General features: G+C 38.6%; 1 protein-coding gene and 1 long non-coding RNA gene across 3 annotated transcripts in view; one reads left to right on the forward strand and one right to left on the reverse strand.

Moving 5' to 3' along the window:
- Positions 1–27,810, reverse strand: part of LOC123864250 (FMRFamide receptor-like) — a 91,368-nt gene that overhangs the window by 44,968 nt on the left and 18,590 nt on the right. For both annotated transcript variants that reach the window (XM_045904547.1, XM_045904546.1), the window contains exon 2: positions 22,956–23,033. The gene's annotated coding sequence lies outside the window, so the exon portion shown is untranslated. The remainder of the gene's footprint in view (positions 1–22,955; positions 23,034–27,810) is intronic.
- Positions 15,368–27,433, forward strand: LOC123864251. Its single transcript, XR_006795737.1, has 3 exons — positions 15,368–15,420; positions 20,985–20,991; positions 27,422–27,433. It is a non-coding gene; the product is annotated as an uncharacterized LOC123864251 (long non-coding RNA).

The raw sequence follows: 27,810 nt of genomic DNA on the forward strand, positions 1-27,810 counted from the left end.
CTTCATATATCGTTGTATGGAATCAAACGATGTACTTAAGCAGTGAAATACAAAAAATACTTCTACTATGTACGTGTAGCACCTGAATGATCATTTTCGCGTGGCTCACTTAAGCACATGCGTTAGTTGTATGCTTATAGAAAAAGGTCATACAAGTGTGACAGGTTTTTTTGCAATAGTTTTACGGCATTGCTACTCGAATTCTGAGGCCGACCGTGCAATGTTTTTTTTGTGTTAGTGCAATACAGAGTCGCATTATAAAGTTTTTCGGACACGTCTTTCGGCGTGTGCGTGGCTCCATTGAGTGACTTGTAGGGCATCAGAGGGCGCAGAAGGTCGCTTGTGCAATGTACGAAACATACGGCCCCTTCCACGAATGTACCAACCAGGCTGTCGGCCCGCAGCGCGCAGGGAGAAATAGAAAACGCGCAAACCCCTATCTTAAGCGATATCAATCTTTACTATTATTATTGCTATACACTGCCTTATTGAACCCTCGAGGCTGTTTAACACGTTCCTATCTTGAGTGCATCGTGTCGTCACTAACCAAATGTTATAAAAATAATGAGGATCGTAAAAAATATGCAAAAGATCCTTTTCCCCAATTTTCTGCAATTGAAAAGAAACGTATTATTTTCCCATCATTCAGCAAACACCATTAACACGATTGGTATTCCATTCACACTTCCGCTTCCCCGGCACTGTTGACTCTGCCAAATCATTGTAATTTGCGCCGAGCTCACAATAGTAGATTGTACAACAAGGGCATTAAATGAGTTTTATGACCGAGTTATACACTCTGCTTATTACTTAGATTGCGAGAAATAGAAACTTAAAAATCTAAAAATACTTCACCTTTTCTGGTCATATTACGTACATATTCTGGTCATATCTAGGCATACATCGATAAATCACCCACTGCGCAGCTACAAGGGCAAGGGCCTTTTAACGAGATTCCAAATATGTAGAATATATCACCTACTGTGCAAGTTCAAGGTCGAAGACCTTTAGACGTATGACCATCATACATGAACCAGCAGAGCATATGAGGCTAGAGTCAGGCATGTAGAAATATCCGTACAACGCTTTTATGTGCAAGAAAATAAAAAGCAATTTTAGTCCTTACCCCCAGCATAATAGCAACTCATGAGAAGTGAAAATAGTATTGCATTCTGAGAACTTCAATAACTTTATTATGTAGATCTATATTCTGCACGAGCATCTCCCTTGCAATTGGAGTTACGAGTACGAAACGCAATATTTGCATATAATACCTCGTTGAAAGGAAGCAAATATTACATTGCAGGCGTATATTTTTATATCAATACCTTAGATTGTATAGCGTGTTTGATAAAATAAATCATATAATATAACATGACAAAAATGAAATAATAATGTAGTAATCAATTAGTGTTATCAGTTGTTAAGTTGCTTGACAAACGTTCAAATAGCCTATTGAGTACACACGAGTTCCGCGATCAGCTGTTTGCAGGGTTGTGTTATATTAGAGTTTTAAACGAATTCTGTAAAGGAAAGTCTATATTACAATAAAAAAGCTTCTTCTTCAACTTCATCGAAACAAATTCAGGCATTTAAGCTGATTCACACCAAGCGCGTACACGTTACACGCGCGTGGTGACGCGCGTGAATCCGTAGACAACTGCACGCATTACATCTACGCGTACGTTCACGCCACGCAAGCGGTATGATATGTGTCATACAGTTCCATACATTACAACGCAATGTTACGCGCTACGCTTACGCGACGCATACGCGGCCTGCGTGGCCGGCGCTTTAAAGAAACAGACACGCTTTTTCATATTATATTCTCGTATATGATATTAGTGTGGACAGACGTGGATTGAAACACAATGCAGCGTACTTATTTGCAATGCTCATAAGTTATTACATAACTTGCTCGTCGAGAGATATTTGAACTGTGAAGCTTCAGTTGATTGGATTCGTAGGATCCAGCATTGACTCGCTTTATAAGGATTCGAGCCCAATTGAATCCTCACACTTTGCTGGGTGCTCACTCATAATATTTACACTACATAAAAATGCATGTCAACTTTCACCAGATTTCGAAGGAAAAAGAGGATGTGATTATTGTGTGTTTTCTTGTCATTTTCTTTATTTTATTGTTTTGTCGAGATTAATCCCCAAAGAATAGCCACTTCGCAGCAACTTTTTCTTTTTCAAGTTTCTTGAATTCAAATACCGTCTTGCTTTTATTTTTATTACGGCTGCTATACACAGCCAGACGATCAGACGGAGTGGACGAAACTAAAGAGTTCCTCGTTTTGCTGTAGAACTATTAAAAATACCGGGAGATCAAACATTTTCGAGAAATCAGTCCAGGTTGGAAACATTGATGGGAAGTTGCTCCAAAATACATTAGCTGTCGGTAATTGGGCAGTTTGGCGTAGCTGCCGGCAGTTCGCGTCAATATCTCCGCAAACGAGCAACTTTACGAGCGGGCCGTCAGCTCCGCAATTTCCACCATCAGCCAACGTAATTATGCACATCCAGATACCTGAAAGTAAAGTAGGTAGGATATAAAATTGTCGGATCGGGAGGAAAAGTTCTGATACTCTGTAAATTGGGCAATCTAGATCTCAATACCATCACTATGACAGAACCATATCGCCGGCGCACTACTGAACACGGGTTTCCTCTCAGAATGAGAAGGGTTTGGCTATAGTCCACCACGCTGGCCAAGTGTGGACTTGCAGACTGCACTCACCTTTGAGAACATTATGGAGGACTCCTATGCATGCAGGTTTCCTCCCTAAATTCTTCTTCAACGTTTAAGCAAGTGTTCTTACACATTTTAATCCGAAAAGTTAGAAATCCGTATCCCGGATTGAATCCCCGATCTCCCGAGCAGGAGAAGGGTCTTTTAATCATACACTACGACGTCTAAATCATTAGGCGTCACAGTTCAATATGAACTACATGTATCATTTGGATTTACGTTACTCACTTATTGAGTCTGACAAATTAAATATTTGGTTCACTTGTCAGTAGGTACCTAGTGCCGAAGTAATTAATAGTTTCGGAGAAGCAACATTAAATTGAGTCGCACAAATTGGCCAGAACTCGCAATGTCACAACAAACAATAATGTGTTTGGAGAATTCTGTACGTTCAATTTCTAGCGAAACATTGTTCACGTGCAGATGTAACCTTTTTAATGATCGTAACTTTAGCAGCAATAAGGCCGAGCAGGGATTTGTCACTGTTTTTGTCGTGTTTTTAAATCCATATAAATTGGAAATTGTGTCTGTCTGCTGCGTTTCAGACGAAAGGTACAGATATAGCTCGCACGCGAACATGGACATAGGCCACTTTATATTCTGGTAAATCAAAGAGTGCCCACGGAATTTACAAAACGTTAAATCCACGCGGATGAAGTCGCGGGTTTTGTTTAGTTTTGTAAAATTAATATAAATTTAAAGATCCTAATAAAACCATCATGTAGACGAAATAATGCGATGGTAACTCTCCTTTTTAACCCTTTTGATAGAGCTACCGTGGTCATCATAAAGTGACTTTTTTCGGAGCAGAGGTTTCACACACGAGCATTTACCGTTTCTTTCTGCTTTTATTTTCATCCTTAGGGCCGATTATTCAACCGACAAATAACTTTTATCTGAGGAATAATTTTGACGTTTTGACAGATTTCCTATACAAAAAGTTATTTGACTATTGAAAAATCGCTTTTTCTCTGTTCTCAGCACTCGTGTTCAGTTTCTTGCGTTGCTAATAAATGTAATTCCTGTGTACGTTGTTGCCACAAATATGTGATTGTAATATATCGCGGCTTGTTAAGATGTTATCTGTCAAGTGTTATGTAGTGTAGCGCCTCAGTCTCGCGTCGCGACGGATTAGCAGACTAATGAGCAGATTAACGCTACACGCGCTAGTGATGCGGCCAATCATATCAGCTGGAATGTTAGCTTAACAGCGCCTATCTACTCTACTAAAGGCGAATTCTGTTGCCTATGCCGCATAATAATTTATTAGTTGACGTAAACTGAACAAGTGAACACTCTTTTTACCCGCACGTAGTCGAAATTCTACAAAGCTTCTTGTGCTGCGAACTTTAACAAACTTAAAATCAGTAGTAAGCTCAGAATACAATATACCTAATAGTTAGTCATTGAATAATTAATTAAAATAAGTTTTTGTATAAAAAGGCCATTGATGCTACTGTACCTCAGAATAAACGGGTGGTCTAAAATCATTGGACGCTACAGGTTTTGAAAAACAAAACCTGAGAGCTAGTATTTTTTCTGAATTTCGCTGTGCTTCAATTTGTCAACTGTGGCGCTCCACAACCATTCCGAGGAATGCCTCAAGTTTTCACTATCGGAGCTTAATGAAGAGAATCTCATTTCGCTTTCAAGGTTGTTGTCTTTATGTTGAGAGAAGTTCTGACTTAATTCATTCCATTTACTTCGTGAAGTTCTTTAGGTAAACAAAATTAAAATTCAACTGAGTTTTTTACAGCTTTTGTCCGTGTGGATTTGGTCTTTTTTTAAATTCCTAGGGAACTCTTTGTTTTCCCGGAATAAAATAGTGTTTATCCGTCTTCAGGTTAAGTTATCTCTGTACCAAATGTCAAAATTGGTTAAACCATGGTTAAACAGATGAGCCGGCAAAAGCTAGCAGAAAGACAAATGTACAAGACTTACGCATTATTATTACGTATCATTAGTTTATATACAAACTGCCATACCCCTTCCAGGTTAGCCCCCTTCCATCGTAGACTGCATCATCACTTACCACCAGGTGAGATTGGCAGTCAAGGGCTAACTTGTATTTGAATTAAAAAAATTCACTAATTTTCCTCTTTACTAATATAATATATAATAAATAATAATATATAATTTCTAGAAGGTACGTTCTAGAAAATACCCTGAATAATAATATCCAGGCAGACTACGGCCTAAACCCTTCACATACTGAGAGAGACCGTGCTCAGTAGTGGGTAGTGGGCAGGTGATGGGTTGATCATGATGATAAAAATACATATTGGTTAACAGAACATACCAGGTAGGTCGTAACTCGTATCATACTGTACGATAGCACAGAAAGATCACTAGGATCAACGCCCTGTACTGAATATCCAGACACATGGTCCGCTTATCCGAGATAGCGCCACCACTCATGCGGGCTTTGTTGAATATATCGCCCTGGAACTTGGCTCATATCTCCTACTGGTTGAAACATTTCAGGAATTAAAAAATAAAACTAACAAATAAAATAAAACTAGTTGGGCTTACATCGACTAAATATGTGAGCTGTAACAACCTATACATATAATGGAAATCACTCAGGGTAGTTTAATAGCTCGTTCAGACAGGCTGCGTAACCGTTGCGTAATCGTAGACGTAGAGCGTACCATTGTGTTGTAAGGTATGGAACTGTATGAAACATGGCACACCGCTTGCGTAAAGCGTGGACGTATGCGTAACATGGTGTGTTGGAGGTTTACAAGCGTCACTACGCACGTGTCACGTGTACGTGTTTGGTGTGAATCGGCCTTAAATGTTAAAATTAAAAATACCTATACAATTTTTCCATGTCAAGCTCACAGTAGAGATATTTGATACTTTTTCGCATCGAAGAGATTCGCATAAGAAAGATTCCACATATTTGTAAAGAAATAATACTTTAAAATGGTTTTGTGATAACCACTAATTTATGGTTTCCGAATTTTTCTCTTTACTTGTACTATAAAACATTCCTACCTTTCATGATTCTAGAATCTTACAAGGTACTTCCCTTAGTAGTACTTTGTACAAGTACCTACTTTATAGATTCTGATTCCCCTAGTCTTGACAGACACGAAAGAAAGACAATAAACTAATCCTATAAGGGTTCCTTTCTTTCTCTGGCGATACGGAACCCTAAAAATAGCCAACTGGACTCAATTTCTTGGCTTAACTTAATTTAAAATCTTTCTTTTTACCTCTTTCATGTTTTATTTTCGGAATACATATACCAATTTCAATCGTTTGCCAACAAGTGATTAAACACGAATTTCCTCCGCGCCCGTCTGTAAATATGCCCTGTACGATTCCCATAAATAGGTCAAAGCATTGTTTCTGCGGAAATGAGCCGCAAACTTGACTGATGTCCGATAGTATAATGGATAATTCCGCGAATTCCGCCCGTCCGTCCGTCCGTCGCCCGTCCGTCCGTCAACTGTCACCAATATGCCGGCCGCGTCCATTAATCAATTACGTCGATTTTGGATAGGAGCAGGCGTCACTTTGCAGAATCCCATGATACAAGGAACTACAAGCTGAATTTGCTATCATCCGCCTAAACAAACACAACTGTATGGTACAACGTGCAGCATGCGATGTGCAACCCGCTCTCCCACTACTAAAGAAGCAAGAAAAACAAGCGATGCACAACACCACACGAATCTTGCAAAACATTTCACTCCGACACCGGAACATCCTCAAGAAATATAGTCACCACAATGCACAATTGTTAAATCAGATTTTCTGTACTAAACGCATTAGCTTCTCGCTGAGATGCGTAATGCTCGAGCCACATGAAGGTTAACGTCAAATTGCAACGTCATAATTATCGCGATAATCAACGCGTTAAACTGAGTGGTCACACTTGAACGGCCAACGTCTAATACCAATTGAATTGGGGTAAAATGGTCTAACGCCAAATGGCATTGTGAATGCCGTTGTACGTTGGTCGTAGCTACATCTACGCTTAACGGGAAACGCCGTTGAACATCGCGTTATTGACCGATCGTTGCTGGAACAGAAGAGGCGCACTATACGCGGCACATAGGACCTCGTTACCGCGAACTGACTATAACATCATCATACGAGGTAAGGGTGCTTGCATAAAGATGCAGGTTTCCGGTAGCGACAGGCCGGTCTCTTTATGTTAGAGCTCTTAACGAAATATGGGGCTATTTTACCCGCACCGATCGGTACTGAACCGCACCGATCTGTCAGTAGGTATGCAAAACCTGACTCTTTATGCCAGCACCCTTCAAATCTAGAGTCGGGTAAATTGCGTCGCTCACGAGTTTTTTCGAGAAGATTTGTACGATTTGTTTATCTTCTAAGCCCGCTAAGAAAAATTAAAGAATATTGTATATTATTTGTAATGTTTTAATGTTTAAACTATTGTGAGTGATTTCAATTCTAAGTATAGAATACTATACTTACGTATTTAGTGGATGTAAGCCCGACTAGTTTATGAGACGTTATGTTATTCCGATCAGAAGATAGCACGCCGGCCGCGTCGCGGACAAGGCCGCGGCGGCTGATTGACAGCAATTCGTGCTAACTCGGTGAAGTGAGGATCAATAGGATAAGAGACACCGCGCGGAGTAGGGTTACAGCGGAAGTGTGGCCCAGTGGCGGCCACACGTCACTCCGATCACCAGTTAACCTAACTGATGTATCGCTACCGGCAACTGCTACCACAGAATAGTTAATAGAGCCTCACACGCACAGAAGGCTCACTTCACAGAGACGTCTATAGACGATCTCCAACAATATAGCCTGCGAAGTGGGAAGCCCTTTAAGAAGCACCGGATGTATAAGTCAAATTATTTATTCAAATTGGGTACTATTGTACACTTTCTGATTGTCAAACAATGATGTGGTGATAATCACACTAATATTATAAAGGCGAAAGTTTGTATATGTGTGTGTGTGTGTGTGTGTGTGTGTGTGTGTATGTTTGTTACTCTTTCACGCAAAAAGTACTGAACGGATTTGGTTGAAATTTGGAATGGAGATAGATAAGATCCTGGATTAGCACAAAGGCTACTTTTTATCCCGGAAAATCAAAGAGTTCCCACGGGATTTAGAAAAACCTAAATCCACGCGGGCGAAGTCGCGGGCATCGGCTAGTAATAATTAATTGCGTAAACTTAAAACTAAAGCTACGAGGGTTCTATGTGACTACCAAGTGACAAAGGTGCTAAATAAATGAATGACCTACATATAGCGGCGTAATTCCGCAAAGTAACGCCTGTCTCTAACCAACATTTCCGGCGAATGTTTGCTGGGCCGCTTGGTCCTTGCTGGACCTTTGCCACGGTCGGTGCGGTAACTATCGAATGGTATGACAGCACGATTTGCAAACAGCGTTAACACATCGAGACACTCGTCAAACTCGTTGGCCTTCGTGTACTTGTTCCCTTTAAAACAAAAAGTTTTCCGTTTGGAGTCCATGGATCAATTAAATAAGATTCCACTGTCGGGTGAAATGCGCATTCCAGAATTTATTGTTGTAAAACTAATTAAAAGCCTGTTTTTGTACCTAATTTAGATTAAGTAAGTACAGGAAAATAATTAGAATACAGAAATTTTTGGAAATTCTGACTTAAAAACAAATGCCCATTTTTAACCCCCGACCCAAAAAGAGGGGTGTTATAAGTTTGACGCGTGTATCTGTGTATCTGTCTGTGGCATCGTAGCTCCTAAACTACTGAACCGATTTTAATTTAGTTTTTTTTTTGTGTGAAAGGTGGCCTGATCGAGAGTGTTCTTAGCTATAATCCAAGAAAATCGGTTCACTCGTTTGAAAGTTATCAGCTATTTTCTAGTTACTGTAACCTTCACTTGTCGATGGTGTTATGAATTTTTTATTTACGCTTGTTGACTAAAAAGTCATCAATGTGATAAATACAAAAAATACTTATTTAGTAACTAAAATAGTGCTGATACATATTTCTGAAAAAAAAAAATATACCGTTTTGCTCCTCAGTAATGACAGATGAGGGATATTTTAACATACATACACTTCACTTCAGTATTTGATAATTATTTTTTAGGGGAAGAACGTCTTTATTTTCAAATAGTATGAATACTTAAATATTGCAAAACAAAAAATGTCGTCCAAACCACTGTAAAGAGGCAGGGTGCCCAGAACGCTGGCTGGGTTACCTCGTTGAGTGGCGACTACGAGAAATATGATAAATTATAAAATTATTTGATAAATTAATATAAAAGTTTATTTTCATTGGATCAAAGTTGGTCGCTTTGTGAGCGCGATCGTCAGCGGTGCGAGTAACTAGAGAGTACGTCGAGGAGCAATTATATCGCAGTGGCTCTGCTCATTGCCGCAGAAGCTGTGCGGATACAGTCATTTCCACGAGTTACTACACTCTCCCGGGACGATAAAAGGCTACCACTGTACGGATGGTTCGGAAAACTATTCATTAACATATTTCCTCTTCGTTTGACGGTGGCGCAGTCTGTGCGCTGTGGTCTTGTAATGATAGGAGTTTTGGCTGAAGCAAATACTTTACTATTACTGAAGCAATACTTTTGCAGAAACATTTCACATATTGTTAAGGTGTTACAGAGTTTAGCGGACAATGTTATCAGCAGGTAATATTTTGCTTGAACAATAGCTTTACAAAAACTTCAGAGCACAGTATTTTAAATAATTAAAAATTATGCAACTGAAAGAAACAGTGACTGACTAAAATAAAACATTTGTAACGTAAAGCTCAAATCGCTGGGGCTAGAAATTTAAAATGTTGCATGTAGGTAGGTTTTCTTTAATAACGTAAAAGGTAAGAAAATATAAGAAAAGATTTTCAGAAATCACCGCGAACCCGGGCGGGTCAATAATAGTAAATAGTGTATTAAAGTGTAGTGTGTACTCTCCTAGGAGTATAGTTAGTAATTAACAGCTAATAGCGAGTTCATGCTGCGATGCAATTATATCGCCCTGCTTGTATTGTGTGCGGTATACTCCTAATGCATATTTAGTGCTGACTGTTGTTGCGTTGTTGGAGAGGGGAGAGGAGAGGGTGGGCGTCTCTGCAGGCACATTCGTTTCCTCGAATGAGAGGTTCTTCCGGGACAAAGGGCTATTAAGTTTCTACGAGTTAATGTTGTAGTAAAAGTAGAGCCCAGTACGAGTGTGCGGTATAATACTTAACCTAAATCGTTATGGTTTGAGGGCGCTTATTGAAGCCCACCGCAATATAATATCTAAAGCTTTCGTGTAATTATAAGTGATGACTAAAATATAATGGGCATCGTTATCGTTGGCGCGGGTTTCAGCCCCGGCGCGGCGCAGTGTTGGGAACACCTCTGCAGATAACCTGTCGGTATCAGAATAACGGCGGATTTCCCCGCCGCCTGTAGGCAGCTTTCCCGCCCGCCTGTTGGCTTAGCATGAGATTTTACAATAATTCAGGTGAATCAATTTAGAAAAACATGGATCACAATCGCCGTGTTTTAAAACTCAAATTCGTCTTTACCCTCCTAGCCAACGCTCCAACGGGAAACATTGCAAATATTTGTTGATGTTGATTGATGATTTAAAATCATTTTCATTTGATGAAATTATTAATTTCGTCCCAATGATTCCACTGTTGATGTTTGACGGAAAGTAATTTTTCAATTTCCGCAGGTTGGATGACTGCGATTGCGAAAATTTGCTTTTCATGTAATATAGCAAACAATTGCTTGCTACATTTAATTAAACTAGACGTTTTTCCTTCTTTAACTTTTCACAGGCTATTCTGAGTAAAGTAGCAAGGTGTTAGCAGGTAAGTATAAGAAAATATAATGCCTAATTTTTCACTTATGTTGTCTGTGAAATTGAGAAATTGGGAAGGATTGCACGACTTTAAATTAAATCAAGGATTTTTAGGTCCAGATGACTATTCTGTTCATACATCGATGGCTCTGACGCTCGAATTTCATCAACGTTTGTGAGAAGTAAAATCTCATAGCAAAGCTACGGTACTTGCGGCATTCGCCCTCGCACTCGATACTACATTGCGCATCGAGTTCCATAATATCTCATTTCCATATAAGCAGCTGAAATTTGTATTCTGTACATTGTGTACATTATGGGGGATGAAGGTTTTACGCGTATAGCGTATTTCGTTTGCCGGCGGGGGTGGCTTTGAACGTCTAAACTTTACTACCCATAGAATTCCGATCAAGTAGCTAAGTATATCCTAAATAGGTATATTATATATAGGAATCTTATAGCAGCTGCGAGCATGCCAAATTGCAGCCTGATCCATATGTAGATCATTTCAATTCGTCGGAATCTTTTTTATAATATAGTGAAAATTATAGGAATGAGGCAAATTCAACATGGCGGAAATGACAAAAAAGCGACACATTATGCTGTTTTATGTCAACAAATATTACGGTTCCGTATCAATTTTCTCTATGAATTTATATTGTGAATGAGAGCGGCCAGCGATTTGCTAAGCACACATAATTTTTCATTTCCCGAGCTCTACATTATGGCAGGTACTTTATGAAACTTATTAAATTTTCTCCTGCATTAAGCTTCGGCTTTAAGAGGCTCTTAAAAGTTCGGGTACTTTTAGGCTAAAATCTATAAAATAAAAATATCTTTTGTTTCGGGCTATCAAATTCTGTACCTATTCAAATTCAAAGCTTACTCATGTTCATTAAAAATACCCGGTAGTAAGCGGTTGTCTCATTTATCACTATCATCGCCGGTTCACTACTGAGACCGGATCTCCTCTCAGAATGAGGTGAGTTTAGGGTTGAGAACACACACACACCTTTGAAAGGATTATGGAGAACTCTCAGACATAATATTATGCAGGTTACCTCACGACATTTTCCTTCACCGTTAAAGCAAGTAGGTAATATTTAATTGCTTAAAACGCACATAACTCCAAAAACATAGAGGCACCGTCTGCTGGTAAACAATAATATCTGGTTCCGGAATGCTCTGTAGCGGAAACAAACTCAGTGGTTGCTATTTTCAGATAATAGGTATGATGACTACTAGTCAAATCAGCGACTTTTTATCAAATGTTAAAACTCTCGCTTAGTAAAGGAGCTTGTATGAAATACTGAAGTAGGTACTTTAGCAAACTTTACACTAACAGTGGACGTGAAGACCCTTTTTTAATTAAGTTCTTTTTGACATAAACATCACCCCCACTCTTTTATCCAAGTCTACCATTATAATATATCAGATACTCATCTAATCCATGTATTGTTTTATGGCATAAAGAGAAATATGAGCTTAAAAGCGTCTATTGTTTGACTATCGGGAACTAAATTGATGAACAAGAGCGATGACATTGATATCTTACAGGATATTATGTGGTATTGACCTCCCTGGGTTGTCAGCTTCAGGTCGAAGCTTCTAGGTAATGGGTACATTTACACACTTGGGCAGTCCGCGGTGGAAGGATAAATGTGAACTGTATCACTATTTCAGTCTGTCTTTAGTTTACACACCTAAGGTTCTCCACACAACACAATAGTCACAAACTTACTGATGCAGAAGGTTCCTAAAGTTCACCGCATTATCAATCCAACAAAATCCCTACCATAGGAGGGTGTATGAATAATGGAAAGAGTTCACGTTTTTACATGCGTTTTGTGACCTCACCTTACAATTATTCCGATAGACGTCTACTGCTGGACATAATTTTGCAGAGAGTTGCACACGCCAAGGCCTTGCGTCTTCTGAACCAGCGGCTCCCTGCCACATGATGTCATCTGTCAATCTAGTAGGGGTCTTCTAATTCCAAGACGACGCCATTGCAGCACCTCGGGACCCCAACCTCAGTCATACCTCAGCTGCGCAACCCGCTGATTTAGGTCGGCTACTCTGGTTCTGCTACGCATCTTCTCATTTCTGATTTGATCACGTAGAGAAACTCCAAGAATACCTAGCTCTTGCCGTTGCTCGTTGAGTGACTCAGAAGCCAGAGCTTTCTAAAATTATAAGGCCCATAGTTAGTTTGAAGTGATGACTGTCAGTTTGGAGTTAGTTATACATGTAAATATGGTTTGAAAATGATAACGGACTTCGTCTGTGGTGGCGTTTGCTGGCGCGCGTGTTATGACTTTTTGGAGTGTTTTTTTGTTAGAAGTGGCCGGTTTTTGTGTTCTGCTGGTGTTTATTGCTGGTGGAACTGACTGGGAAGCGCTCTAAAAGGGCGCCGCGTGTATGTCGGCGGGCGCCGGCACAGACGAAGTCCATACTTATACATATAGTTTCCTAACTTGTACATAACTACAAACTTGACATTGGCTAATCAGTGTAAAGCCAGACGAGAGAAAAAAAAAAAAAAATCATAACTCATATTGTAAGATTGGACCATTGTAGTACAAAATAAAGGATAACAATATGGTTCCTTGATCCAATGAAACGTATCTTTCGTGATCTATCTTTGCAGAGAGTGGTTCGGCGCCCCTAGTGGTGTCACGTTACCCCGCGCGGGGAAAATAAACGAATGGCTGGAATTGGGGACGAGCGTGTTTTTTCAGTCGAGGTAATGTGAGGAAACACGAAGCGACACAAAATAGAGCCGACAGTTGGAGAGTTCCGCGGCCGAGGACATGCTCACATACAGCACATTCAGCATCCGTAAACACGGGAGATTTTATCTTTTATAATATCATTGTATCTAATTCTTCTGTACTAGCCATTTATTAACGTTTATACGATGTGTCTTATAATTTTTTTTTTGTTAATATTCGTATGTATAAAAATTGTTTGTTAGTCAAAAAAATTATAAAATTAAAATTAAAAAAAATTGTATCTCTACCCCTACTTATAAACTATATTAGATTATCATCCTACTTATTATAAACGCGAAAGTTTATATGCATGTATGGATATTTGTTACTGTTTCACGAAAAAACTATAGGACGAATTTAGCTGAAATTTGAAATACTAATAGATTGAAAAATTAATGAGTTCCCACGGGATTTTCAAAAACCTATATCCATCGTAGGCATCAGCTAGTATAAACATAAGTGTGTTTTGCGAAACTGCAAATCAAAATTGGAAATCAGCTAGTACTTACATCGATAATGATATAATTCTTACGATATTTGGAGCTGTCTCAGCCAGTAACGATATATACCTACGATATTGTGCGTGACAGCTCCAACTTCATGTATCGCAGCTTTGAGACCATGATTCAAGCATCTGGGTCGAAATATCGGTAACTTTGTATTTATCGTGGTAATGAATAATAATATGCCTGATCTCCACGAATTCGTTCGCGTGGGTTTAAGTTTAAAAATCCCTTGGGAGCTTTTTGGTTTTCTGGGACAAGAAGTAGCCTATGTTCGTTGTAATCGCTTGAACGGATCGGCCGTGAATAGTTAGCAAACAGACAGACAGACACTTTCGCATTTATATGAATATAAAGCACTAAATCTTGTACCAAATAACTGCATACATCTTGACCTGGGCCGAATCTGCAATTTCCGCAAGCGGTATCTGACCGGTACATCAATGTTTTTCGACGATCCATTAATTCGGACAAGCATCACTTGTGAGTGCATTATATATATGCACCCACAAGTGCGCTCGACGCCGCAACGTGCAATAAATCACTCACATTCCTCCACAATGACACGGTTGTACATTTGCATGTAATTGTGTATGTGTGTGTGTGTGCTCGTGATGAATGATCGCGATGCTATAGCTCTAAATCCTTTCAATATTTGCTGTATGAAAGGGCAAGTTTTTAAACGGACTGTGTATCGATACAATAAAGGCTGTTATTAAAATTATTGAAACGGAAAAAAAGAGCGTGGCTTTGATTTGCTCTCAGCAATTACGTGTGGCTACAATTATCATGTACGTATGTTATTAGTTACTAGCTTATGCCTACGACTTTATACACGAGGAATACATAAACTTCAAACCCCTATTTTATCCCTTTAGGGGTTGAATTTTCAAAAATCCTTTCTTGACGGATGTCTACAGTAGATAGAGTCAGTCAGTCAGTCAATCAGCTTGGATTGAATTTTTGGAATTTCTAAATAGTGGTAAAACTGATTATTCAAAAGCACTTGTACGTATCTAATGTTTATTTGTACCAAAAACTTTCTATTCACATAATTTCTATTTCTTAGCTAGTTAAGCCGAGTTCTATTGGGCTCCTTTAGTCTGGCGTGTTGCGCCGAGAAACTTCGATTGACCAGCAAATCTAACTTTACCGAAACAGTTGATTTCCTAACTTTATAACCCAGTTTCCATGAGAAGAAGACCAGCCTTCATGCACGAGCCGCCATAGTCGCAAGCACGATGGTTTGATCTGAAGGTATTTCTTATCAAGGTTTCGTCATGACTTCATCATTTATACCTAACTCTTTTGCCTCGGTATTCGTTTGACGATTGAAATAAATGTAATTTTTGTTTACAATAAGGTCTGTTGTATTAGTTCGCACGTGGGCAGTGGCGTGCCAAGGCGGCGATGTCTCAGAGACAAATATATGCTATTTATATTTGGCGACGCATCGTCTCCACGGAAATACACGTTACAATATGCAGGAATGATTGGTCGACACACTAGTGTAAATGTCATCTACTTATAAAACACATTCGTAAGAATCAAATAACAAAGATTACAAAGTGTTTTTTTGATCTAATTGTCCTATTCTGACAAATTAACAACTATAAACATCTTTTTTCTTAGATGTTTATATAATGTAGGTCTATTGTATAAAGAGAAAGTTTCGTCTCAATAATAGTGTAGTAGATTTTATACATAAATACTTATCAATTTTTGGTTCTTTGGATCATTCATACAAATATTATCCATCCATACTAATGAATACTATTATAAGTGCGAAAGTGTATCCGTCTGTCTGTCGCGAAAGCTTGCATTTTGATGTTTGGTACAGAGATAGCTTGCATCTCGGGAAAGGACATAAGCTAATGATGATCCATCCATTATTACACGGTTCATGTTACTTTGTTTATATGGTTTATATTTGTTCAGCTATGGTAGTTTCTGTGCTATGGTTCAAGGCTCAGCATACTATTTAAGCAACCATTAGTAGAATTATTCGACACACACACATAAACCAAACATATAAATATTCAATCGAGTTTGTTGACCCCAACCTGCAATCCGATTTGCCCATTTCGAACATCAAAGAGTTACAGTTCATCTCAATTGACTCAAATGATAACTGCAGCCGTTGCCCCGGTTGCGTGTATTTATGAGCTACATGTTTGTTTTCACATCTCCACAACACATAAATAGCGGCCGCTTTTCAAATATTCGACGTGCGACGAACTTTTTTATTAGCACAGTTGTTAAATTTTATATTATTAGAAAGGAATGTACCAAAATGTAAAAGCTACTAGATATAAACTACTAGATGTGCCCGCAACTTCGCTAGCGTGGATTGAGTGTTTTTGTAAACCCTGTGGGAACTCTTTGCTTTTCCGTGATGAACATCAATTTCCGGGACGCAAGCTACCTATGTATCTTTCATTTAAATCGGTTGAATGAATGGTTTTTAAGAAACCGTGGGAACTCTTTGATTTCCCAGGATAAAAGCCTACGTCCTTCGCCGGGGTGTAAGCCGCGAAAATCTAGCAAACAGACACACTTTCGCATTTATAGTATGGATATTGGATATGGTTATTGTGACTGCTTGAGGCAGTCATAATTAACTGGCCTTTCGACCTTCCTTTCGCTGTCGTAAATCTGTTTATTTCGTTATCATACTATGGATGGATGTGATGTTTCCATGACTCCGGGACTACTGGGAGTGTCGATACCAGTTCATGGGGTTTGAACCGCCGACCTTTCGGAATTCAGTCCGCTCCTCAATCGTTGAGCTATCGAGGCTTAAAAAATCTGCTCGCGCTATCCGTATATTGTGGCCGCGCTCAGACAATCAACAGCCGAAGCACCTACAATAAGTGCGAGTGCGCTTTCTCGTGGTATTTTCGGCAACATAGCAATGCAAAAGCTGCGAGCGAGATATATGATGATAATAAAGCTTGAGATTAAACCATCAAATCAAATGTAAAACTATTTACATAATATGCCAACATGAAAATATTGTGTTCCCAAAAGTCGCTTTAATATTTTGTGTCTGTGATCGTTGGCAGATATTATACAAATGAACACGTGTCTCCGTGACGACAGCGTGTCTGGTCACGTGTGGAATCTGTCAATATGATTTAGCTTTTAGTTTAGTTGGAAAATTCCGTTCCGTACTGTCGTCGATCATGACACGGTCGTAGCGCTACGACTCGCGACCCCCAGCGATGACCATCCGCCATCTAGTGGGGTCTCCCAATGCTGAGCTTCAAGCACCTTCGCGTCAACTTTTCAAAGTTAACCCCCATTCAGTGTTTTAACTTATTGCTTTTAAGTTTGTTTGCACAGTCATAGGTCGGCAACCACGCTCGAGGAGGCAAAGTAAAGGGTAATGGCGACAACAGCTATAACTTACTTAATTGATAAACGAATAAAAAAACCTACATATTCTCGATTGGAATGTGTGAGGTAGAATGTATAACGGCTTACTGCTTAGCTTACTTGCCGCGCGCTAATCGATCCTATCCATAGTTGAAGTAGGTTTAGATTTAGTAAGGAATAGGTTTAACTTACATGTACCAACAATAGGTACTATTTATTAAACAGTCAATGAATGTGTAATAACTACCGATATAAAGCCAACAGAGCAGCCAATAAATACAAGCTGTCGCATCATGAGCTCACCTCAGGCGCGCAATAACCCACTATTTATGATCCGAACTTCGGCAAGAACTCTTCGGATATGTTTTTAAGAGCTACTGGAGCGCAGCTGCTGCAGGCGCGAGATGTTACGGATCTTACAGAGCGAAGCGTAACGTCTGTCTGTCTGAATGTAAGGAATGGTTGCGATCTCATTTATGCTATAACTAGCTGATGCCCGCAGCTTTGCCCGCGTGGATTTAGGTTTTTAAAAATCCCGTGGAAGTTCATTGATTTTCCGAGATGAAAAGTAGCCTATGTGTTTATCCAGGGTGTAATCTATTCCAAATCCGTTCAGTAGTTTTTGCGTGAAAGAGTAACAAACATACACACATACACACAAACTTTCGTCTTTATAATATTAGTGTGATTGACTTTTCATACTCGTTTTCATAAATCGGTGATAACCTAGTCGTTAAGAAGTCGATCCGTTGCTCCGTTGCGACATGATTGGAGGAGAAACCAACCAACTACTCGTAACACACTTCCGCAATTATAATATAAGCAGTGATCGGTAAAGAATTCTATAATATTATTTATTAATTGATTTTATTTTGTGAGAAAGCTGGTTCAACCTAACCTTCCTTCCTTCTTACCTTTAGTTTTTTGATGAAAGCATGAGAGGAACTCAACAAGGACTTTTAAAGCATTTTTTCTTAATCTTAATAATATACTTAACATATTTTTTCTTATGACCAAACAAACGTTAAAAATCTAAAAGAAAAGTTGTTGGAACTAAACTTAACCCCCATTCAGTGTTTTAACTTATTGCTTTTAAGTTTGTTTGCACAGTCATAGGTCGGCAACCACGCTCGAGGGGGCAAAGTAAAGGGTAATGGCGACAACAGCTATAACTTACGTTTCCCCACATTACTGCCGGCGGGAGCTTCTTCACTTTGTTCCCACTAAAACTTTTACACGTAACCCCATAACTCGTGGAGCGTTAACATTCAGCTAATTTGCGGTCTAAGCACCAAACTAAATTTAACTTTAAAGTGCAAGTGTGGTATTTACTCTATAATTGAGTTAATTATATCAGGAAACAAGGTTTTCAACCGAAAGGCATTCCGAACCAGTAGTTGATGCTCTTGACGATTCAAAAGTACCTACTTGTAAAAGTCTAATTGAATATTAAATATTTTGAATTTTAAATTGAAAAATTATTCTGTAGAATTAATTATCGTCAACCCATCACCGGCTCACTACTAAGCACAGGTATCCTCTTAAAATGAAAAGGGTTCGGCCGAAGTCCACCACGCTGGCCAAGTGCGGGTTGGCGGAATTTACACACCTTTGAGGACATTGTGGAGAACTCTCATACATACAGATTTCCTCACTATGTTTTCTTTCGCCGTTAAAGCAAGTATTTAATTGTTTAAAACATAACTCCAAAAAGTTAGAGGTCCGTTTGTATAAGTATAGGTTAATGACGTGGAGAGTGATTTAGGAAACTTTTTATCACAGAAAATCAAAGAGTTCCCTTTAAAAACCTAAACACGGACGACGTCGCGTGTATTAGCTAGTAAAATAAATAAACACAATAAGTAATTGTTACTATTGTAAATTATATTTCAAGCAAATAAGCATTTTATGTAAAGAAAACGAGGATCCTCCAGCGAAAGCCTAAAATGAATACAAAGGAAGTGAAATATTCTCCAGGGACGAGGCGGACGGTGGTGGACAATTATAACGAGTGTCCGGGCTTGCGCAATCAGTTAGTGTCCGGAACAGGAAGACAAACGGACCTGTTAACGAAAATTCTAAAGTTTTGTTATCCTCAGGAAGCAAAATGAGTTACGACGGACAGTTTGATTTATTAATTATTCGCTGACGCCCACGACTCCGTCCGCGTGGATTTAGGTTTTCAATAATCCCGTGGAAACTCTTTGATTTCGGGGATAAAAAGTAGCCTATGTCATACTCACCAGGTCTTTAACAGGTATTACCCGTGCAAAAACACGTCGATCGACTGGTTCGCAAACCACCAAGCAAACACACTTTCGCATTTATAATATTTGTAGTGATTAGTGAAGTAGTGAGTCGCTGATGCCCGCGAGTCGCGACTTTATACACGTGAATATAAGTTGAGGGGGACGGATAGGAACAATTCGGGCAATTTTTAGGGTTTCGTACCTCAAAAGGAAAAACGGAGCCCTTATAGGATCACTTTGTTTTCTGTCTGTCGGTCTGTCTGTTTGTCTGTCCGTCCGTCCGTCCGTCCGTCGTGTCTGTCAAGAAACCTATAGGGTACTTTCCGTTGACTCGCATTTGGCCGGTTTTTTAGATTTACCAGGGTAAAAATAGCCAATGTCCGTCTTTAGGAAATTAGCTAGATTTATTTCAAATTCCGTCAAGATCTTTTCTGCGATTGAGCTCTCAAAGGTAGAGGTAAGAAAAGGTCAGAAATACTTTCGCAATTATGATAATGTGGATATGGATAATATTGCCTTGAATAAGACGGCCTTAAAGGTTGTACTGCAAATATTGCTGTAAGAAATATCCACTAATAATAAAACTTGCAGAAGGTAGTTTTAGCAAGTTACTTGCACTGTGCAAACATTCGCTGCAAATCAAGTTATACAAGTTTTGTATACCTACTACTTTTTTTTTGTTTTTTAAAAAAAGAATATTAGCCATTTCAATCATGACTAACATTCCCCTTTCCCCTCCAACTAAACGTAAAGCTTGTGCTAGGAGTGGGTACGACAATAGTGCAACGGCTGGGGTTTGAACCACTGACCTTTCGGAATTCAGTCCACTCCTAAAATCGTTGAGCTATTGAGGCTTAAGAGGGCTCTCTCCGTCACTCGTTTCATACAATCGTAGTTCCAATTTCATTTGAATATTAAGCAACCAAAGTCCATCTATAAATACGTTAAATGGACTTGTTGCGCGTGTATTCGTACATCAAACTAAAACATTTAATCGTACTAAAACATTTAATGTTAGTTGAAGGACGTTTATTAAGCTTATTATCTGTCGCTATGAGAAGCGACGATTGGCATCAATTGTTCGCAATCATGACACTACCAACTGCTCGTCTTTGTGGTGACCTTACTACTCATTGACCCCTCGATACCTAAACTTTGAACCAGCTAGGTACTTGCTCCAATGAATTTTGTGAACTAACTCCATTATATTTTTCAGTTACTTTAATTTTTGTCTGTTGCTATTGAGATCAGTTTTTAATGCTCAATAAAGTTTTACTCCTACCAAAATATTATGAATGTCATATGATCATACAATTTAATAAATAATTAAGACTCAATCATTTAATTTCAATGTCCCTAGTTTAATCCCTAAGTTAGTAGCTTTAACTATGTAGGTACAACATTTATAATTTTTATAATAGTGTTTATGATTAAAACTTGTTTAGGTAGAATATGGTAGCAGTTTTAAGTAATTGTCTATACTCTAAAAAAATTACATTTAAGTACCTTACTCTATTTACTTAGTTTTGTTGTTAAATATAATAAGAGGTACTTATCAATCGTGGGTTATTTATATTACACTATGATACAGTGATGAGGTGATACAGATCGAAAGAAGAAACTATTCTCTTTTCAATAGTATAAAAAGGACAAATTAATATCCCTTGTGATATTTGCCGCATGTCCTATATCGTACGTGCGATGGTGCGGTGTTTAGCACAGACAGTGGTGCCTACGCACTATGTTCAGATTGCCAATCGAAATCAAATCAATCAAACCCGGAGTGGGCTGACCTTCACCATCTACCGCAACGATTCTTATCTTTATTTCTTCCTAGACCACTTAAAAATATGATAGGGACTCGATCAATTTTATACTTTTATTATTTTGTTCTGAGCCTCAAATGATGGAGGTGACCGGATAAAATAACTTACCTTTTTGTATATCTAGTGATGTGTGCCACAATTTGTAAATAAACGTTTTTCTTCTTTCGTTCAGACATAGGTAAGTAGGTAGGTAGGTTAGGTAAGTCCAAATATAATGAAATATAATTATACAATAATAATAATTAAATAATATAATAATATAACAAAAACAAATAAATATAAAAATATCTGCAATTTCTTGCTTTTCCTGGCTTTTGTTACACAAAAAATCTTTAGAGATGCCAAAAAAAGTAAAAATAAGTCGCCGTATATCTATTTGTATTTGTTGATTTGTCTGTTTCGGAACAAATGAGATGATTGCCACAGAACAGAGCAAATGCTGAATATGTAGGTGAATATTAAAAAACGTTCAAGCGCGAGTCTCGTACACGAGAGGTTCCGTACCGTCGAACGAGAAATAATACTTTTCATTTAGGTATTTTAAATTTTCATGGCGGTGTTTTGATATTTTTCTTATTTGTTGTTAGCGACAATGGAAGTTCACATTCTGTGAAAATTTCACTTCTCTTCCTATTACTGTTCATGAAATACTGTCAACTAACAGACAGACCGATGGATAGCGGAGGCTTAGTACGGTACGGAACCCTACAATGAGTCACGTTGCATTAAGACGCTACACCGTAGAGCCACGTAGCCGTAGCACCGTAGCTGCTCTGAGAGCTATTGGTTCGACGATGCGATTACGAGCACTCGCAGATTAGCTCATTTGCATCACAAAAGTTAGATGTGCCGTTCAATATATAAAATGTTTACTGTATGTACGGATATTAGTTTAAATAATTAAGATGTCCAAAGTAAACTTTAAAACTGAAAAGATTGTTCTCTAGACGGACGGATGGACAGACGGACGCATGTACTTACGGACAGCGGAGGCTTAGTAATAGGATTTGGTCGGAACTCTTCGCTACGGAACCCAAAGGAAAGTAGCTTTATAAGCCTATCAGGGCGTGGTAAGCTTCCCTTTATACGTTTTATCTTATTCCATCCAAATATTATCAGATAAAAGAAAATCGGGACAATATCTTTGTCGACAAAGGTAAAAAATTCCTTTGCACGCAAAATTCCCGGTATGGGTGCGATATTTTATTTATATTGAAAATTGTATCAGCAAGAAAAGCAATCACGTCGATACACTGTACAGTGTACACACCTGACACTAATTTTTGTCAGGGCTTACTCTATTATTATTTATTTCTCCTTATTTAGAGAGCTAAGCTATTTCTGTTGTGTTATTTGTACAATAAATCCAATAAAAACCGGCGGCCAAGTATAAGTCATACGCCCACCGAGGGTTCCGTACCATTTAGTTTTTCGGAAAAGTTTATCGCTGATTTCTAAAAGCTGTACTATTTAGGAAGTTACATTTTTCCTGGACGTTTCCATAAACTCTACTACTTTACTAAACTAAAAAGTTATCAACTCTAATTTTATTTGTTGAGATTTTTTGCTTTGCAAAGTTAAACGGGCATAATCTGACCCGCTTTGCTAAGAGTTCCCTGAATTTTTTTACATTACTAAAAAGTTATTTTCTGAGAAAATTATAACTCACTTCAGGTAGTGTTCCTGTCTCGCCGCGGCCGGGGAGCCATAAGACCCGAGGACAATCAAATTGAGCCGCCTCAGCAATCTGTTGAGAAAATTGAATTATTTTTTACGTACTTACAGAAATTATTATAATTCACATGATACTGAAAACATACAGAGATTATCGTTTCAAATTGTCTAAAATATCATCATAAATAAATAAGTATCAGCTTCAATTTTAGATCTAAAGAATCTTAATTACTATTATGTAAGCGTGAATAGTGAATCTTCTAGTAAACGCCTCCCATCTTAGGCCACATCATCAGGTGTGATTGTGGTTAAGCGCTTGTCTATCACACTAATATTATAAAGGAGAAAGTTTGTATGTGTGTGTGTGTATGTTTGTTACTCCTTCACGCAAAAACTACTGGATGCATTGGGCTGAAATTAAGATTATACCCTGGATTAGCACATAGGCTACTTTTTATCCCAGAAAATCAAAGAGTTCCCACGGGAATTTTAAAAAACCTACATCCACGCGAACGAAGTCGCGGGCATCAGCTAGTAATGAATAATATAATGAATTAAGAAATGAAACTTGATATCCAGTGTCTACTAATTTAGTACAATGGCAACTACTTTATCATATTTACAGCATAAAGCGAATAGATTGATGGCCGACATTTATCCCCGCGCCAAAGATAAAAAACGAGGGGTAAAATAAAACGATTTATGATGTCTCACACGAGCCGCGCCAATCTATTAAATGTTTAGGGCCTTCGCAAACCCGCGGTTTACTCGCCATGGGATTCAGGACTAACATACGATTCCGATGTAATAGAAATTCCTGGCCTAACAAGGCCCAGCACCAATCGGAGCGACGACTCTTTCTCGCGGCTTTTTCGTCATTGACAAAGCGTTGCAAAGCCACGGGACAGGTGGCTTTGCAGTTTTATACTAGTTTAAGATAGAGCCAAAAACAAACAAGTATTAACAACATATGGACAACCAAATCTAAGGAATTACTTCACGAGGCTCGACTATATTCATATGTGAATATTATCGAGTCTCGTATTGAAAGTCGGTACTCGTACAGTACGCCGTCCACGCCGCCCGCGGCGGCGGCACCAGGGTAAGACGCATGTCATCGTTTATCTCCCCGCAGAGCAATGCACCTACACTGCCCACAAAATACTTTATTTACGTTTACGTACACCAAACTCAAACGTAACAACTGAAATTTTTGTTTCTGTCACTTAATTATATGGGATCACGTAACACAAAGAGTGCTATACTAATTTATCTCCGTGCATACAGTATAGAGGCAATATTGCATGCAGATTCTAATAAAGTATGCTCCCCCTATGAAAGGTTTTCCAGCAATACTCGTGTGAAGCCAGGGCGCGACAATTAGTTTACTTATTATATTATAAAGTGGAAGAGCAAGTAGTTTATTTATGAGCGATATTTTCATTCGACTATGTTATTTATGGCATATATTTACGGTAATAAATAGCTCCGAGGAACGATATTATAAAATTGATCGCTTTATTAATGCGTACGGCTGAACCGATATGGTGTAATGTTTTACCATGAGTTATGTGCGCGTGGCGTCGGGGGACGATCCATCAATATCCTACTCACACCATAAGAACGCCACATATGACAAATTAATGTTTTAAGAGATTGACACCACATAATATGTCAAAAGCTGGAGGGATCTACCCGGGGATGTGGGAATCACCATTATAGGTACCTACATTTCGTCGTTTAAGTTCTAACACAGTAAGTTTAAATCAGCAACTTTGAGAAAATATACTTGTTGTTTTAGTGGTTGGGTTATTATGGATACCGTGCAGTTGCTCTCTTTATTTGTTTAAGAGTTTCTGTTGAACGATTTCTTGTTTCTGATTGGCTGAAATGACGAATGGCTTCTAAATGCCAAGACGTCGGGTGAGCTTCCATTCGTATGTCGTCGACATTCCATCTTTACGCACGAAACGTTTTTCGTCATCAGTCCTCATACGCATGGCTAAAGTTCGGAATATCTACTCTTTCGCGATCTGTGTTTTCTACCAATTCAACGCATCCCATTATTAGGGCACATCATCACTTTCCATTAAGTATGATTGTGGTCAAGCGTGTGCCTATAATGAATTAAAAAAAACACAAAAAACCTGCTAAAAAGTGACTAGTGGTAGAACTTTAGCGACGATTTGTTCTGAGCGAATTTCAAATCAAAAGGAGAGCGCAATCTTTATATCAACACCAGTTGGTACCAAAACATTATAAGAAACAAATCAATTTAAGTAATAAAAAGCTGTTAAAAACCTAGGGCCCAACCAGGAGTCGAACCAGCGACCTCGCGTTTTACTCTTATGACATTCTGTTCTTAAAGAGCTTTATCCTTTAAAAGCGATATTTTTCGGTACAGGAAAATATGAACAATAGATGATTGTAGCTTATTTGTAAGTAGGGACTTTGCCCCAGTAGCGCCTGAGTGGTGTAAGGAGATTGGAGCGCCTCGGGGAAGCCTTTGATTTTGTAAAGTGGCGACATATTCCTCTTGGTATAAACGCCTTCAGGACTAGTCGGTGATTATTATAAAGTCTGAACACACAGCTAGTTACTTAGGGCCATACCGGTTAATTTAACGTTGCAGTGCGCTGCCTCACAGAAACCGATCAGGGTATGGGTTTAATGAACTGCCATACACTTTCCAAGTTAGCCCGCTTCCATCTTAGACTGCATCATTACCACAAGGTGAGATCACATAAAAAAAACCGACGATGCAGTCTAAGATAGACGCGGGCTAACCTGGAAGGTTCCGTGTATCTTCCACTCCAAGAAGACCCGTTGGATAAATATTAAAATAAAAAAATTTGAAAAAAAAAAATTCCCGTCCCGTAATTCTATTTCAGCCGAAGTAATTTTTACAGCGCCTTTGTTAGGTGCATACTGACTCTGATAAACTTGCCAGTTTTCAGTTTTGTCTTTCACTTTAATTGTTAGGAAATTTAGCTAGCCTCTGACATTCAGATCAATTGGGAAGCCTTACTTTATGTAGAGCAAGACAAGTCAACTATATTTAAGTAATATCTATAGAAATAGAAGCTTTAGAGAAACTTACGAATATCGCTTACAGAGGGATTACTCTATTGTGTAGGTACATACTGTTAGTAATAAATTGGTATTTCACGACCTTAAGATTAAAAATTTCTCAATTCCTATTATAAAAAAAAAACTGTTAAAAGATATGCATAGTTGGAGATAATAATATCATTAATTTCCTTATAATTAGATTTGAACCGGTAAAAAAACTTAATTACAATAAAATATGTAATATGATTTAATAAAAACATAATATATCATGGTTAAAATTAATGGCCCAGTCTCGAGTTAATGTACATTAGTTAATACTACAATTAGTAGTTTCTATATTTACCTCATTTGAATGTGCATTAAAACACCATCTGACCACAAAAACTAAACGAGTTAGATCAGTTAATGTTTTGCATATTTTACGCGAATGATGTATTACGTCTTTATCTTAATCTTAATGTGTTCCTGTAATTAATTATCTTGTCATTTAAACGTCTATGTAACGGATTATTAAACTCGTACGTCAATTTTTTAGGTAGATGTATGTTATCTTTGTCTTTTTCCCAGTTTTTTATCCACTAGCTAGCGCCGACTCACGATTTTAGATTTGCTTTAACTAAGAAACACTATTTTAAAGCATTCTACTCACGAAACTGAGGCAGCTGATTTAAGAGACAGCTAGATTGGAGCAACTAGGGTGGACCCTACATTTGGGTCACTTGCTATGTTAGATGCATATCTGCTCAGTGCCGCCCGATCTAGGATCCGACCTAGAACTCTCCTACACACGACATGTTTAGGAGGCAATCTAGGTCCCTTCCCACTTTTTAATCCTAAATCAGCCCTGCGGCAGTGTCGTGAGTAGGCACCATAACAGGCGGTCATTCAGAATTCAGACGTGCTCTGTGGACAAAGTCCATGTGTTGTGTGTCCACTAAGTGTAATTAGTTGAATGTGACTCGTGGTAGGCTGGTACTTCCATATCGGGGGTCGGGGGTTCGATCCCGGCCACGCACCTCTAACTATGCGGTGTTATGTGGGTTTAAGCAGTTAAATATCACTTGTTTTAACAATAAGGGAAAACGTCGTGAGGAAACCTGAGTGTCTGACAGTTCTCGCCTTAACGTTCCTGGCCAGCTGGCGCCTACGGTCAAATCCTTCTTATTCTGAGAAGGAAGTCGTAGTTAGTAATGATTATGATAATGTTGATGAAGTATACAGCTCACAATAATACATTATTTCAGTAGTGATGAGGGCACAGATGCACATATACACTCTTTGTGCTTTGCCAAATGACTTCTTGCACTTTAACAACAATTTTAATATTCATGACGCCTTTTTACAGTTAATTAATTACAAGAAATACAAACTACGCGTCAATGGTCCAAGCTCCCGTCCGAGCGACGACGTGCTGACGTCACTGAGTTAATAGTTTCATTAGTGTAGTGACGTCATATGACCCCCGCTTCGATGATGATTTGACGTAGACGTCCTGATAATATTTCTAGTATAACGTAGATTAACGAGCTAATGGTACAGGCTGTAATTACAATGCTAGCGAAAGCTTAACGCTTCGTAGTACATTTAAACACAATCCAATACCAATATACTTACTTGCGTTATACTGCAGTGAATAGCGTACAAAATCAGGGTCAATGTCCCACCTACCACGTGGCATTGACCCCGTGGTGGCCTATCAACGCAACGTTCGTTGACCTCTAGCGTCAGTCGGATGTTTATTTGCATTGCAAACTTTCAAAAATATAGGTTGTTTTTAA

This window comes from Maniola jurtina, chromosome 4, assembly GCF_905333055.1.
Source record: "Maniola jurtina chromosome 4, ilManJurt1.1, whole genome shotgun sequence".
NCBI classification, from domain to species: domain Eukaryota; kingdom Metazoa; phylum Arthropoda; class Insecta; order Lepidoptera; family Nymphalidae; genus Maniola; species Maniola jurtina.